A 16,368-nucleotide genomic window follows, 5' to 3' on the forward strand; every position below is an offset into this window, starting at 1 on the left:
AAAAATAAATATCAAGTAATATATAACGATGAAGTCCTCTTGCACATTCGTTCGCGTGAAAATTCGCTCACTCACTCACTCACTCTTGTGATACTCTTCGGAGACAGAATGATTCCGATTCCGGACATGCTTTTCGTCGTGTATCACTAATAAAAATTTCATACTGCCGGCTGCTCTTCAGCCTTTCGACCGCCCTTCGGCTGTTTCCCTCTCACTTCCCGTCATTCAACATGCACGATAATGCGAATCTCCTTATGCAGCTCGTGGAAGTCAGGACTCGGGCTCGCCATGGGAATTTTTCATGCTCTATGCATAATTTAGCGAAAGTGCCCTTTATGCTCGCGTTGCTCTCGTAGCCGTATCGTCCTGTGAATTTTATCTTCGTCTGCGCTCCCATTGGCGACGATTGCGTCTCTTTCTACGTCTGCGACTTTACTGAACGATGAAACGGAGACAGATGAATGTGTTGACAGAAAAGGATGGTTATGAATAAATAATTATAACTCTCTTTGAGATTAAATAGATACAGCTGGCTATACAAATTTCAGAGCAGATTCATATCAAAAAATTTGTTTCCTGAATTTGTTTATTGAATTATATTATTATCCATTATATGTTGTATATTATTGATTATCAAGTGTAATTTATATATGTCTTAATATATCGACCTGATTGGTATTACGGCCATGCCATTTCTTTGAAGCAGCAGTTTTGTTATAGCAATAAGCGTTCAACAGCGTGTATTCACAAAATACACTCCGTCCTTTGGATAGCTTTAGGATATTACTGAGAAATAACCGTGAAATGCCTCAAAATATTGCAGCATCATTTTGGCATCTCGACACCGATTACTTACACTTTGTCACTTCTCAATTCTCTAAAGACTTATCATATTTTCATTGCTGGTTGGCAATCCGGCTTTTACCCGGCCATAACGAGTTATGAGGAATTGTTTCTAGCTCTTTCGACATAAAATCTTTAAATGCTTATTTGATCAATTATAATTACGCATTATGCTTGTTTAAAAATTTATACTCGTTTCACAGCAAATATATAGCATAGAGTATATTTACGATATGTTTGTTTATTTGTTTTTTGAGAGTACATTTAATAAAAATTTGATATTTAATATAAGAACAATTTCTTTCGCAACACATGCATATGTTTTTTATTTCATTCTGTTAATAAAATTACGCGCGCATCTTTAAATAAAAAAATGATTGAAATTGATTTTATTTTGTTTATTATTATCAATCAATAATAAGAGTAATATTCTATTTTATTAGAAAAATATGAAGAGCTTTTGGAAGTAATATCCTAGTTTGACAACAATTCGCCTCAATGAATCATGCCCATATTTGCATTATTTATCGTTATTAACGCACGATTGACGATTAATACGATAATTACGAATATTATTTGCTATTAATGTTATCATTACTATGCAATTGCATAGTAATGATTGTCAGTTTAAATTAGTTATCCTATCGCGTTTATACTGATTCTAAGCTGTATGCGTTTTCTCTGTCAATTACGTTGATGATTATAGATATTGCAACAATCACGTTGCGTTAGCGGACTCGAGGTAGACATTCATCCAATACCAAGGGTTAATGTACATTACATGTTATTATTATATACAGAATAATTTGTCAATTAATTTTGCAATTTTGCTTCTAATATGTATTATAGAATTTCTATAATTTATATTATTTTATGATAAAAGTGTTAACTTGTCAATATATTGATTATAAAAAAATTTAATATTATAGCATATAAATATGAGATTTTTATAAATATGAGATTTTAAACAATGCATTAGCTTTTTAATATTTAAGCAAAATTTAATATTTAATATTTAATATTTAAGCAAAAATTTTCGCAAATATAAAACTTCATATTGTAGCAATATAATACTATAGCAATATAAGGTTTCAATAATAATAAATTTTGCAGAATTACGAATTAAAGAATCGAATAATCGGGATTTATTAAAATTATTATAAAATCCTGTACGTAATGTCATTTTCTAAAAGTAATTTAATATGTATTTAAAGTAACAGTTTACACGATTGTATACTGATTATTTCTAAATGTAATTTTTTTCAATAGTTGTGGATTTTGGGCTTGTTGAAATATATATAATAACGTCTCGTGCGATAGAAAATTTTATATATTAAGAAAGAAGAAGAAAATAATTACGCGTAACCAATTCTTTCTAATAACCAATAGGTATATACGTTCTTGCGACAATATCTGTCATGCGCAATATATACTTTGTCAATGATAAAGAATCGATACGTTGCTTCGCAAAAGATCTTACACGTTCGAGCTTCTTTTCCTCTCGACATAATCTTCACTTTCCTGACGTGTACTCTCGAAAGAATCAAACAGTCTAACGTAAGACGAGCAACCGTCTTCCGTTTGCTTTTTTTTTTCTTTCGCAAGGAGGCCATTCCTTGCAGTACTTCAGTCGACCGTCGCTTCAGATAAGCTTTCGAGAAATAGTACGACAGTCAGCCTCCTACGAGAGGCTGTGGGAAGTACGAGAGGAAAGTAAAAAGACGCCACACCATCGCAAAATGTACAACGGCGAGAGAACATAATCTCAACGAGAGAATATTTTTAATCCCGTGTATGAAAAAAAGAATTATGAATCAACGCCACGGATCTGACACGACTTTTGAATTGTGAGACAAAAAAATGAGAATATAAAGCAGGGCTTGCGATTGTCTTTTGCTTCTTTTTTTTATATTTTCGTAGATAAGTACGATACATGATTATATATAGCTTTCAACTCCTATAAAATATGTAGGAGGAACAAATATGTATGACAAAAATATATATACGTCAATCACTTTAATCATAAATTTTTAATGAAAAAGCATAAAACACATGACTAGTAAAATTTAATTGAATATGTCACTATTGATCATAATGAATTATTCTAATTCTGATAAAGTTTTATTTCATTTTTTCATATGATAATTAATAAATGTTAGTGATTGATAAATGAAGTATTTTTTGAGGATAAATGTCTTTTTATGAACTGAGATTAAATCTTTAATATTTCGCAATTCTTATAAACAAATATGATGAAACATTTTATTATGTGTATAACACGTTCGCGAAGATGCATTATTATAAATAATATTTGTTAAATAGATTTAAATAAGTAAGATTTTAATGGACCAATGTGTTTGCTAAGCTATGGTAAATGGTGCGTCGGTACACGGTAGCGAAAACAATTATTCATCACATATGTGTGATCGAGATGTGAATTTTCTCGATTTATAATGATGGAGTGATGAAGGATGACGCATTGATGAAAAACGCGTCCAGCAATTTGATATGCTCGATAATCAATATTCTCGGTGGTTACGCGCTGCTCCAATATTTGTTTTTCATCAAGAAAATTCAAAATGCTGAGAACATATCAATTCTGTGGCGTTCGTTAAATGAATGGTGCAAATCTCCACGATGACACAAAGAACTGTTGGGATCACGCGTTTGATCGGTTCGTGATCTTTTTCGCAAAATATCGAGCCTCGATAATAGCGTTAAACGCTTTTTGTTTGCTTAATAAAAATTAGGCGTTACATATGATAGATAAGAATGTATGATAAGAATCTTTTGTAATTTATAAGATTTTTATTTTTATTGTAAAAGAAACATAAAGTTTAAATATTTATTAAGTCTAAATTTATAATTCACTTGTTTTAATCGTCTACAATTCAACCTTTCCTATCTCATTTCATTATTATAATATTAGTTATATCAAAAGTAGTTTACAATACCATTCAACATTTACAATAAAGATGTACGCACATTTGATATTATGTTAGTTTCACTTCATGCTAGCAATTCAATTCAATCGGTGAGTACTGGTGATACTGGACGGTATATTGAAATCGGATAATCAATAAAGCACAGTTGCGTGAATCGATTAAACGCTTTATTATTATATGGCTTTACAGTTGCCACATGTTGCAGGAGAGATACTTTTACTCAGTGTTTGGCAGTTAACGCGTTCCTGCTTACACAGTGCTTTTACCGTCTCGAAAAGACTTACGAAAGTAATAAAAATAACGTGGCACAATATGTGTATACTCTGTATTGGCCGAATCTTCTTTCACATTTAATTCCCTTCAGGTTCCGTGATTCACTATTGATTCTATGACTTTCGATAGTCTCTCCAAATAACTGTGATTGTGACTCGGCGATTAAAAGAAGCACAAGAGTAAAGCAAACATCATTTCTTGATAAACATCGAAAGATAAATCTTAGTTGCATATGAAATCTTTGTGCAAATTTAATTATTCTTCACATGGTAGTATTATTATTATAAAGAACAATTTCAGAATTGTAATTATAAGGAAATTTTTGCTGTATAAAATAATTGCTACTAAGAAATTTAAAAAATTACACATAAACTGATATATGTCTACCGTAACCAAATTATATGTATACATTATGTCACTTAATGTCAAGGTAGTTTAAAGTTAAAGAAATATTATAATGAATATATATTTTACTTAAATTTTAAGTTACTTTAAATCGCAATTATTAAATAGCATTTATTAAATAGCAATTATATATATAAACATAGATATTTTGCATTTTTTTTTAAATATAAATATTCGAAGAATAAAATAAAAGAATAAAAAAGTTATTTACTTCTCATATTAAATACATGAAATAAAAACATTTAAATAATTATGAGTTTGCTTTAGTAATGTTTTCAATAAACGAAAATTAAAATTAAATAGATTAAATTAAATAGATTAATGTACATATGCAATAAAATAATTTATCTTCTTCTGTTAATTATTTGCAATTTTATTACAGTAATCTTCTTTTAGTGACTTCTTATTTCACCTGATGGAATTTCCTCACCGAAGATTTAACTTTGCCAGTCGGTTTTGAGTGAAGTAGAAGTTGAGACAGAGGTGGAGGAAGATAAGCGAGTTTCCTGTTGTTATGTACTCTTAGGTCGCCTCAAGGGAGAGAATCAGTGCGTCAGTTACAGCAAGGCTGCGTTACGTCATGTCTTTTCTTTCGGCGAGTCTCGGGAGGCATCTTTACGGCTGAGTCGGATAAATTTCTCTATTGGACCGGTCTGCAAAAAGGACGGTACTTGGCGCGAATACTTTGTCACAATGTCGGTCTGTTCCGCTTTTGAGCTTAGCCGTCTTGCTATCTTCATGAAAAAAATGTCCAGGATTCCACTTTCTTTGTTATATCACGTCCATTGTTTTAGCGAATATCCAAATGTCCAGTCTTGAAAGTATGCCTTGAATAACATTATGTAGCCGAGTTCCGCGTATGAAGTTAATTAAGTACCTTTTGAAAAAAATTTGTACTCTCATTTTCTTAAGATATATCTACGGTGCGCTCTTTTGTACTTGTTACGTTAAAATTTGTAAAAACTCACAGCTACAACAGTAATTTGAATTACAACAGTAATTTGAATTACTGTTCTCTTGAACTCAATTGTATGCGGGCATATGAACATATGTCGACAAATATATGTAATTTAATTCCGAAATAAAATCTGAATTTTTATTTCTTCCACGTAACACTTAATTTCATTCCTAATTTTAGATCAGTATTTTTTTATAAAACTTCTTTTATTTTGAAGCTAAATAATTTGAGAAGTTATTATTTTTTGTTATAAATCTACATGTCAAAATTAAATTAATTAATTTCAAACTTCTAGTACGTAATTGTAACTTATAAATAAATTTTAACAAATTTTTTTATTTATTGTAATTTATTAAAAAAAAAACTTATTATGTTATAATAAATTATTCCCACAATAGAGTTATTCCCAAAATAGAGAGTTGCATCAATTTCTCTTAAGAACTTATTATTCTTACAACTCTAAAAATATCTATACTCTATAAATATCAAGTCTAATATAGACGGTGGATTCTTTTTATACAAAAGTTATATATAGAGGATTATATTGATAGGAGAAACGACTTTGATTTTTTTATGGTGATTTCGTACTTTTTTCTCGGGATGTGAAGTAGTTTGCTCGCGTAATAGATATATAACGTTACTGCAACGTACGTTATCACCATAAATTGGTCGAGATCCTTTCAGAACGAGGCAGTGAGAACGAAGTCGCGAAGTTCGCGCGTAAACGCGAGAAACAAGAGCGTCCTTAACGCTCCGCGCTCGGAATTAAGACGATAAGAGCGCCGGCAGGAGCAATAAAGGAGACGCGCGTCGCGCGGCTTATTTCCGGGTCTGCTCGCCGGGGTTGCCACAGGAATATGCCGTACAGATGCGCGACGGAACAAATTTTCTCGCGTCGCCTATAATTTTAAGAGGGCTGCACCCGACTCGCGGAAGCAAGATAAATATCTCCCCTCTAGCGCAAAGGAGAAAGACAGACGATGAACTAGGAGAAAAGGCTTTTTATTTGCTTCAATTTGCCTCTCTTCTTCTTCCTCCTAAAATTCCTTACTTGTGGCACGAATTTCAAGTTCCTCCTTAACACTCCTTAACAAACGGTCTGAAAAAAGAGAGGAGTCACCTAACCGCTTGATCATTGGATGCGAGAGATATATTGGGACCGACTGTCTCGCGAGTTTACGGTTGAATAAGACGCCTGGAAGAGATAGCGTTCTTCTTTGTAGCTTATCCGGCGATTGTGTGAAACTGTATCCTCAAAGTAACCACAGTTGGAAAAGTGTAACATACAGTGTAATCGCGAGACGGATAAGCGCACGGCGATATTCAGAATATCCCAGAATATATTTTCTTCTTATCTGTTTGATAAACTCTGCAAAAGTAAATTGGAATTGGCACGCTTTATCGAGTTAGTTATGTTAGAAGTGTGTAGGTTTTTTCTTATAAATAACATTTCAACTTAAATGTTACATTCAAAATTTATAATCTTTTAAAACTGGATTTATACACAAATTTCTTAATATATGATTTAATTATACAGCCAATAATAAAGATTCAAAAAGAAGATCTCATTAAATAATAAGATTTCATTAAATATCTAATTTTGATGAATAACACTTTTTATTACTTTATGTAAATGGAGATGAGAAAGGAAGAAAAAGAGAGAGGGGTAATAATTTTCCACTTAAAAATTTAATTAATTTGTAATTGTTCTAAGAAGAATCGTATACCGTGAGATTTATACAGTTTGCCGCATTATGAAATTCCCTAATTAAAACTGAGGTAAACTCCCGTTAACGGGATCCTGTAATAAATATCGGTGCGGATCTCAATTAGGTTCTTCATGGCATGAAAAATTGCGTACACAGGTCATACATATCAGACAAGACGAGTTATATATTACAACGCCTTTATCAGTTGCAGTTTTTTATTCGGAGATGTGTTACACATGCCCGAGCATTAGTTTGTGACGTTTCCAAAACGATGGTGGTACGTGCGAAATATGAACTCAGTCCTCGCCACGCCCAGCTCAGGATGGATTGTCCTGCCGACTCTCGTCTCTTTTTCCCGTGTCAGATGCCGGACGCGTTACGGACGCTTTCCCGCTTCGTAGCGGTGCGAGAAAATCAGCGGTACGAGTAAAAGTAAAGCACATTCACTGACGGCGAAGCTCCGAGGAGCGAATGCGGAAGCGCTTCATAAAACAGGGAGAATAATTTCACTTCGCGGGCGCGCAGGGATTAATTTTGCATCAGAGCATGTCGCAAGGCGTCAAAGCATCGCGATGGGCGATGATGATGATGATGATTTTATTCTTTGCTTTTAATTCATCCTGTCCAGAGAGCTCGACGACGGTCCCCGATTTCTTATTGTTCCTTTATTCCAGACGTTAATGAGCTAATTACGGCTCGTGGTCGCGTCGCCAGCGGTCTCGCTTAATTAACTTACTCGGTCATTTCCTGTCCGTTTCTAGATCACCGGATCGCTTAGCCGTGATATAAGTAGAAACGGAAAATTGGGTTAACTATGGTTGACACCCGCGGCATGAGTCGGATTACAACTTTAAATAACTAGTTGCAACCAGTCAATGCGCCAATTCATTCGTGTGCAGTTGACAGAACTTGGTAGATGCAAGGTTTCGCGCCACGATATCTTACTGAATGAATGTTGTAAATGTTTAGGAAAAATGCTGGCTTCCTGCTGCAAAGAATGTTTTAATAAATATAAAGTTGTGGTGATATTCTTTAATTGTAAAAATCAATATTTCTTTAAAGATGTATTATTTTGTTATTTTATTAAATTATTATTTCACAATAATTTTATTTTAAAAATTTATTAGAAAGGATTCCTTATATAATAAAATGTAGAGAAATTAAAAAAATATTTTTGCCTAGTTAATATTATAATGTTTATACTGAGTGTGTGTGTGTGTGTGTGTGTGTGTGTGTGTGTGTGTGTGTAATATGATATATGTATATATGTATATATATATATATATATATATATATATATATATATGTTACTATTGTAAAAATACTTTTCTTATATTAAAAAAATAAAAAGTAAATTTGTAACTGTCTTCTTTTAAAATTTTTCAAATGATCAAGATCAAATAGATATTGCTTAACAGCATCTGAAATACACTTCGATGAACTTCAGAAGTGTAAGAATGTACATTTAATATAAGCTTCAATTTTTTCTTTGTTGCAGTAATATTAATTACTTAGTGGATATTCCTTGGCAGATTTTTTTCCGGCTTCGTTTTTTTCAGTGCCGCACTCATGCAATCATTCCTTTTTTTTTTTTTTGTATTGGGTAACCCGGTTGGAACGCAGAAATAATCGATACTTCGGCGGCTACTAGACTAGTCGGTACCGAAGATAAACTGAAAGAAGGTCACTCGGACCAAAGCACGCGCGGAAAATTACATTTGAGAATAAAGAAAATAATTTATTCCGCTTGTCTACGTTGTCAGGAAGACGCACGTTTATTATATCCCTCGGATATCTTTGGCAAAGTTTCGACTATATAGTTGGAAAAAGAAATAAGAAGAAAAATCGACTGCTTGACACATATATTAGAGGCGAGTTATTGTTAGAGTTATCTATTGCTGTCAATTGTTAATAGTTTCAACCGCCATAATACCAATTATATGGTAGCTTCAATGTGTGACACTGATTAAGAGGATCATGCCACTGTGTTTATCATAAATTTTCACACTAATCCTTTATATATCAGAAATTTGCATCTGCTGTTTGCGTTGTCATTTCATGTGATACACACATTTGCTTTCTCATTGTGATTTAAATTGGGAAGTCGAGGTTATGTTTTACATGTAAATGAATAAATATGTAATTGTTTGTTGAAAATTTCATTACAACTTACGATGCATAAGCGTATTTCAATTACGTTTTTTATGTTTTTGCGCAAGCAAAAAGCTGTCTTCTAAAAGTCATTAGTGGGACTGATTAATTAATTAATTAAAGAATAATTAAAGAATGATATTTATAAAGGTTTATATATATACATTCACTTTTATACGTGTATGTGGATCTCACTTTACTCAGAAATTTTGTAATATTCTCTTATTACATGGGCTTGTAATTACCGCCATCTCTGTAAAATAGACGTTCGATAAATCATATCAAGGTAAATGCATACAATATTTTTGTATTCTTTTTTAATACATTTTACGCGAGAGATTATTTCGCCATGTACAACATTATCAAACAATGCTTAATAGCGTTATAAGAAATTATTACGAGTATATTAAGGTCATATCTTTTTCATATCCGTCTAGAATTTTGACTGCTAAAATTATAGCAAAATAAGTACGACGTATTATGTAATTGTATCTTATGACTGATTGCAAAAATTAAGGATCAACTGCTACGGATACTCGCCGATCTTGACATCTGTTTCACGGTGTTGGCATCCTGCTGATATCTTTCATGCGCGACACATGCCGTGCAACTGACTGGATAGAAATAAACGAAGAAGCCCCGACGGGACGTGAGTACCAAACATACCGAGTGGCGGGATAATGCATTGCAGTCTACCGAGTATTTCGTCGAAAATATCGCTGCACCGTTGCACGGGGAATTGCGCAATAAACTTCCAATTTTACAAACAAATGCGTGGAAACCATGGCTCCTTTGACGGAGAAACAAGTGTCATGCAGTTTATGATCAGTTACACACAGAAAGAAATTGTCTCGATCATTGTCTGATCTGACATACATGCTGTCATCGAATTTCCATGTCCGGAGAAAAAATAGCAAATAAGCAAAATTTTTCAAAAGTATGGATTCATATTTTTTTCCGATTGTAAAAAATATGAAGTCATATTTTGTTGATTCTCGAAATTCTTCTCCGATTCATCATTTTATGTTGACATACCTTATTTTTGCAACGCGATCCTAATATCCGCCAACTCTAAAATTCCTCTGGAGCAGCTCGTTTATGTGCTTACAAGTTCCATGGAAATGCAATTCGTGTAACGCGTCAAGGCTACGAGCGCAAACGATACAGACTTGTTAAGCGACTTTTATTGCGTTCCTTCGTATTCCGAACACGTTGAGAGACACTACGAAAGATATCTCGGCTGCCGAAGTTCGACGAAGGGGTATTGTAAATTTTCCTATTGTTTTGCGCCAGACTTGTGCGATCTTCGTAATCTCCGCAAGAACAATCCACCGCAGCCCGTCGTCGCGCCCCAAAAAGCGCTTTGTGCTTACGAATTATTTAGTCTCCTAGCTTCGATCGTGGCAGCTGAAAGCTACATTTTGCAAGCAAGGTTCTTGCCTTGTTAATAATGTGAAGTATCGTAAAGCAGACGATCCTTTCGGTAACGAGGAAATGGCGGAAACTGAAAAACTGATCTTTAACGATCGCGCTTTAACAACTGTGCCAGAAAGTCTGAAATTTTAACGGCTAAATCCATTGCCTTATACGGTGTAAGCACTTTTGAAGCAGTCACAAATCTTTATAGACCTTTAATCGATATCACTTACGTGAGAAATGTGAAAGACTTTTTTCATCTTTTGGAAAAGATTTTTCTATTACTATCATGGACGGTTTTGATGGTTCTTTCAATTTTTATAGTGACATTACAAAATACAATATAAAATATATAGAAAGATTTATCTCGATGGAAACTTCAATTTTGCTATTATATTTGAAAATACAATTCTAATATATATTATATTAATTATTGCAAACTATGAATGTCTGTTATAAACTTTAAATAATTAAGCTTCAAGCTTTTAATGAAATAAGTTGTTTGTACACATAATTTCGCATGCTTTGTAACATCTCGATTTTCTAGTCATAAGTGTGTTTTATAAGAAATTTGTATATTTGTATATTTAAATTTGTATATTTTCTATGTCTCTTCTTTTTTCCGCGACGAGCAAAAAGTCGCTTTTCTCCTTTCTGCAAATTTTATCGTCGGAAACTTTCAGTTTTCTTATCCCGCCGTGCCAGGAGCAGGGAAGAGAAAAAGAGCGATGTCGTTTAAGTCCACTTTTACGTATCTGATATCCATTCGGCTCCGTCAGTTCTCCGCAGGAGACGCGACGCTACAAGCATTACCCTGAAGACTGGTCTCCGCGAAATGAGGTTTCCATCAGTTAGTTTGCAAATTCCCACGAGTTACTTGGCCGCACAACGACGGAGTTTCAGTGCGCGAGTTTCGTGCTCAAACTCGCGTTAGCTCGATCGGGGTGGTACGGGTTAAACTTTTGCACGAAAAGCGCTCATCTCATCTTCGAGGTGCGCTAAAGACACTGGGCGTTCGTCCGAAATTAAAATAAGTATGTTTATAAAACATAATATTACCTTTTATACATACATTTCACATTGAAATAATTGTAGCTTATAATGGTTATTATATTCTTTATATGTTTCTTATATATTAATCAATTTTAATGTTAATTAAATTAACACTTTGTTTTTTTTATATAAACATTGTAAATAATATTGTAAATAAGGAAATAAAGTATTAATTTAATTATACTTTATCCTTTCTTCGATTAAAAGTATATACATACATGGAATAAAATAGATGTTATCAAAACGATAAAAAATTGTTTGTATTGTTTTAGATTACCGATTTTTCCAACTGCATGAAATAATTAACAGTTTTTAACGAAACTAATTAATAATAATTTCATTAATTTGTATCCATCGTAAACATCGATTATTCTTATAAGACTCTTAATGAATTCAAAGTATCAATAGCCCATAACTTCCCTCAGCAAAGTAGCTATCGGGGATCGATTTTTTTTAAGTATCTCGGCAACCTCATTTAATATTCGAGGTTGTTAACGTGACATAAAGACGTTCCTATGACGTTTGATCTCTCTCATTTCCTCTTCCAGTTAATCCCCCGCGGATTGAAGATCGCGCTTTGTGCCAGCAGGACCATCAGATTTAGATCATACATCAGTGAAACGGAAGACGTTCTTGTCTCGACCGCTAGGAAAATATGACTGCGCGCAACCACTTAAGAAATTGTATAAGAGACACGATGCATCATCGTCCTTCGGGAATAGACGAGAATGCTGTTACGTGATGGATGTTGTAATATTTCAAGATCATGGATAGAGCACGAATAATATGGTAATAAGCTCAAATCATTTGGGAAATGAACTCTCTTGATAATTCAATAGAACTCCTCATTATAATAATAGCCATTACAATAATTGCTAATAATACACCACAGTGCGCTACTTTTTAATGCTAACAATCGCTATAACAATAACAATTGATCGAGTAACACTTGAGTAATCGTTCGTTAAGTTGCTGAGCCTTTGATCATGAATTTGAACGTAGTTTCTTTGTGCGGTTATCCAGTTTCCTTTTTTAAAGAAAAGATAAATTTTAGATATTATCCAAATTTTTATTTAGAATTATCCAAATATAAATTTACTTAATTACGCGGAATGCACGGATCGATCAAAGTGTTCGTGCTGATACTACATAAAATAAAAATGTCAAATTTATGAAAAATCAGGTGTTTGAATTTTGATGATTATTGATATACAAGCGAAACATGACAGTGCATTTTTATACGGTTGTCATCGTGCGAAAGGATTGTTGTTGAACACGATACAGATACGAAAGTTTCAGCTATAAATTGTGGAACTGCAACGTTTCGATAGGCAGCGATGGCTGAATAAAGCGGCTTTTGTGCGTACGATAATATGCCGCTTTTGAAAGAACCGAGCAGTTGATGGACGACGGTAATATCTGCTATATGTCACGACAGGAAAAAGGTACGAGCGCTAAAAACTCGAGAAGGTCAGTAATAGCGTTATGTATGCTAATACTTTATGTATGATGTCGCGAAACTTTTTTCCCGATAAGTCGCAAAGCTGCTGCAGCACTTCGATAACCAGTACATTTGAATTAAAGCCACGTCCGAGTTGTCGATAATACGTTGTTTTTTACGAATTCATATTGGCAATTAGGTACATCTGAATACGAATAAAATTTTACACTGGCATTTAAGTTTTAATAGACGTGAAAGAAGCGAAATGGTGAAGTACGTTAAAAGTTTTTTAAATTACTATGTGTGAAAATCATGCACGATTTAGTCTATATTTTGAATAGAGTTTATAATTAACATTAAAAATATAATAAAGTTCATCATTAAGTTTACTACAAATAAAAGTATTTATAATTATGTTTTTTTAATTACATTCTTTAATTTTCTTCTTAATTTATATATTGTATAATTAGATGTTTAGGTTGAATATATTTTAATCAATCAGAATAAATATTTTTAATAAAATTTTAAATGTTACATGAAAATGAATGTTATTAAAGTTAATATATAAATGTAAAAATGAATATTAAAGTTAATATATGAATGTAAAAATGAATATTATTAAAGTTAATATACTAAAGTAGAAATAGTTAAAGTATACGTTTATTCTCCTTCGTGTGTACTCAAAATTTCTAACGCACAAATAAAAGCTGCTTTACTATATAATAGGATTGCAATTATAAGATACATGAGGATTAGTCGAGATGTTTGAATTGTATGCATGGAATTAGTATGCATGGAATGCAGCTAGTAATATCAGGATGAAAAGCGATATTGTAGGTATCTTGGTTCTACATACGTCTATTTAATTATATCTAAGAAAAACATATGCCTACATACTTTTATATTATTTGTATATATATATATATATATATATATATTACTTATGACACAATGTATATTATTCGTATATATATATATATATATATATATATATATATATATATATATATCTACATAATCTACATAAACAGTATTTTTGTGTTGGGATCACTGTATGTAGGTGATGAAAAATTGCATCCCCCTCCCTCCCTCCCTCTCTCTCTCTCTCTCTCTCTCTCTCTCTCTCTCTCTGTTGCGTAACTTTTCTGCTGTGACCTAGATAATAAGGAAGGAAGAACATCAACTTTGTTGCATGTTGCACTGCGACTTGACGTCTTCCTTCATCGTGAGTCGATCCATTCGTCTAGCACGAACTGTTAGCAATTATGTAATTCGAGTTTGTAATTTATGTAGAAAACTTTCTCTTGCTAATAGTTGAAGCTTCGGAAGTAAACTCGTACGTTTCTTAGTCGCGTTTGCTGTTCATGAACTTATTGGTGTCAACAAATAGTCCAACATTTGCTACCTTACCTTAAACTTGGCGTTTTGTTGAAATAAAATATTCGTTTGTAACTCGAACGAAAATAAACTTTGACAACATGGCACATAATTGTAATTCACAGAATGTAGTTTAAGAAAGAAAATAGTCGAGTTTTTTTTTATCTTTTCTTTATCTTTTCTCTGTGACAGATTAAATTAAAAATATAATTCGTGTAGTTCCTTCTTTTTTATAAGAAAATATCGTGAAATTATTCTTTCGAAAAAAGTTTCAAAAAATTTTACAAAAAAAAAATTTTTTTTAACATTTTACATCTTCATAATTATGCATACATATTATATATATTTAACAAAAGATAATTTACATACATTTTGTTTCACACAAAGAGATCCATATATTATGCCACGCTTCTTCGAAAAAAATTTCATCAGTCTACAGACTTGTCATCTTGACTTGTAAATCTGCCGACGAGTCGAGAGTAATTTAAAGTTCGGACGGGACTGAAAGAAATTGAGTGGATCTAGGGTGGAAGTTTTCTAATTAATCGACGAAAGCTGGCGTAACGGCTACGGCTGATGAAAAATTCTATCATTCCCTTTCTTGGACCGCCACCAGGAGAAAACCGAAGATGAGGATCGAGATTATGGCCGACGCTTGAGATTGCTGTCTATATGGAGAGAGATGCGGCCTGAGAATCGGCTTTCTCGTACGATCTTCACTAAATCGGAGTTCTGCTTCAAGAAGCTATCGCGCAGCCTCATTAAAAAGAAATTGCTCCCTGATCGATACTATCCGCCGAATCTTGGAGACTCGTTCTCTTGGCGAGAGGGGAGCACCATGGAATGCGGTAAAAGTCCCATATAAATTAAGACGCTTCCACGCGCGAACTATATCAAGGAAGAAACGACAGCGACCAATCTCTATCTGTCGACGGCAGCTGCATCGGGAAATCAATTTTTCATAGAATTGTTCGAGCTCCTGTAACACTTCATATCAAGAATTCAATACACAGACGTATACATTCGTCAAAAAAATTGTTAATTCGATACAATGCATCGAAGTTACGAAACAAATTATCTTTATAAGAATCAATCGCTATATCAAATTTTCTTAGCATTTCAGCGTTAATATTTTAGCTAATTTTTATACAAAATTATTTATTACATTCGCTCATCAAAAAAGTCTATTTAAAAATGGCAGTAGAAGAAATTAAATCTTAATACTATATGTGATTTGAATGCGATATGTGATAAAATTGAATTTGAAAAATAAAAAAGTATCACTTATCTTCTTTTCTCGTTTTTTGTAAATTTTGAATCTTTTTAATTTTTTAAATATTGGAAATATTATATTTTTATAATTTTATAAAAAATTATGTAAATATATTATCTTATCTTTATATTTCTATTTTATTATTGCATCAATATTTCTCAAACGTATATAATAATTAAAGGAATCTCAGAGAAAATTATGTAATTATTCATTTTTTTCGTTAATTTATTCAAGTAGAAATAATTAGTAATTACAATATTATATAAACAAAGAAAAAACAAATAAAAAATGCTTATATACATTTAATCTTTTGGTATATAGGTAATAAATAATCGTTTATATAACTTCATCAGAGAAGCCAGCGGCAATCGAGAAGGGTAATGGTAAATAAAATTAATTTCATTCTAACGAGCGTTTCATGACTTTGAGTAGCCTGTCAGAGACGAGAAGGATAACTCGTGCGCCAGCAGTTATTCCGTGTTAGTGAACTGTACTCGACTGCACGACGGGATCGTCCGTGAGAT

At 32.7% G+C, this 16,368-nt stretch overlaps 1 protein-coding gene across 8 annotated transcripts in view; it reads right to left on the minus strand.

The window, feature by feature from the left end:
- The window catches only part of KaiR1D (Kainate-type ionotropic glutamate receptor subunit 1D), a 219,091-nt gene that overhangs the window by 36,911 nt on the left and 165,812 nt on the right, over positions 1–16,368 (minus strand). The gene's annotated exons all lie outside the window — the stretch shown is intronic.

This window comes from Pogonomyrmex barbatus, unplaced genomic scaffold (genome assembly GCF_055798465.1).
Source record: "Pogonomyrmex barbatus isolate J1 unplaced genomic scaffold, ASM5579846v1 scaffold20, whole genome shotgun sequence".
NCBI lineage: Eukaryota > Metazoa > Arthropoda > Insecta > Hymenoptera > Formicidae > Pogonomyrmex > Pogonomyrmex barbatus.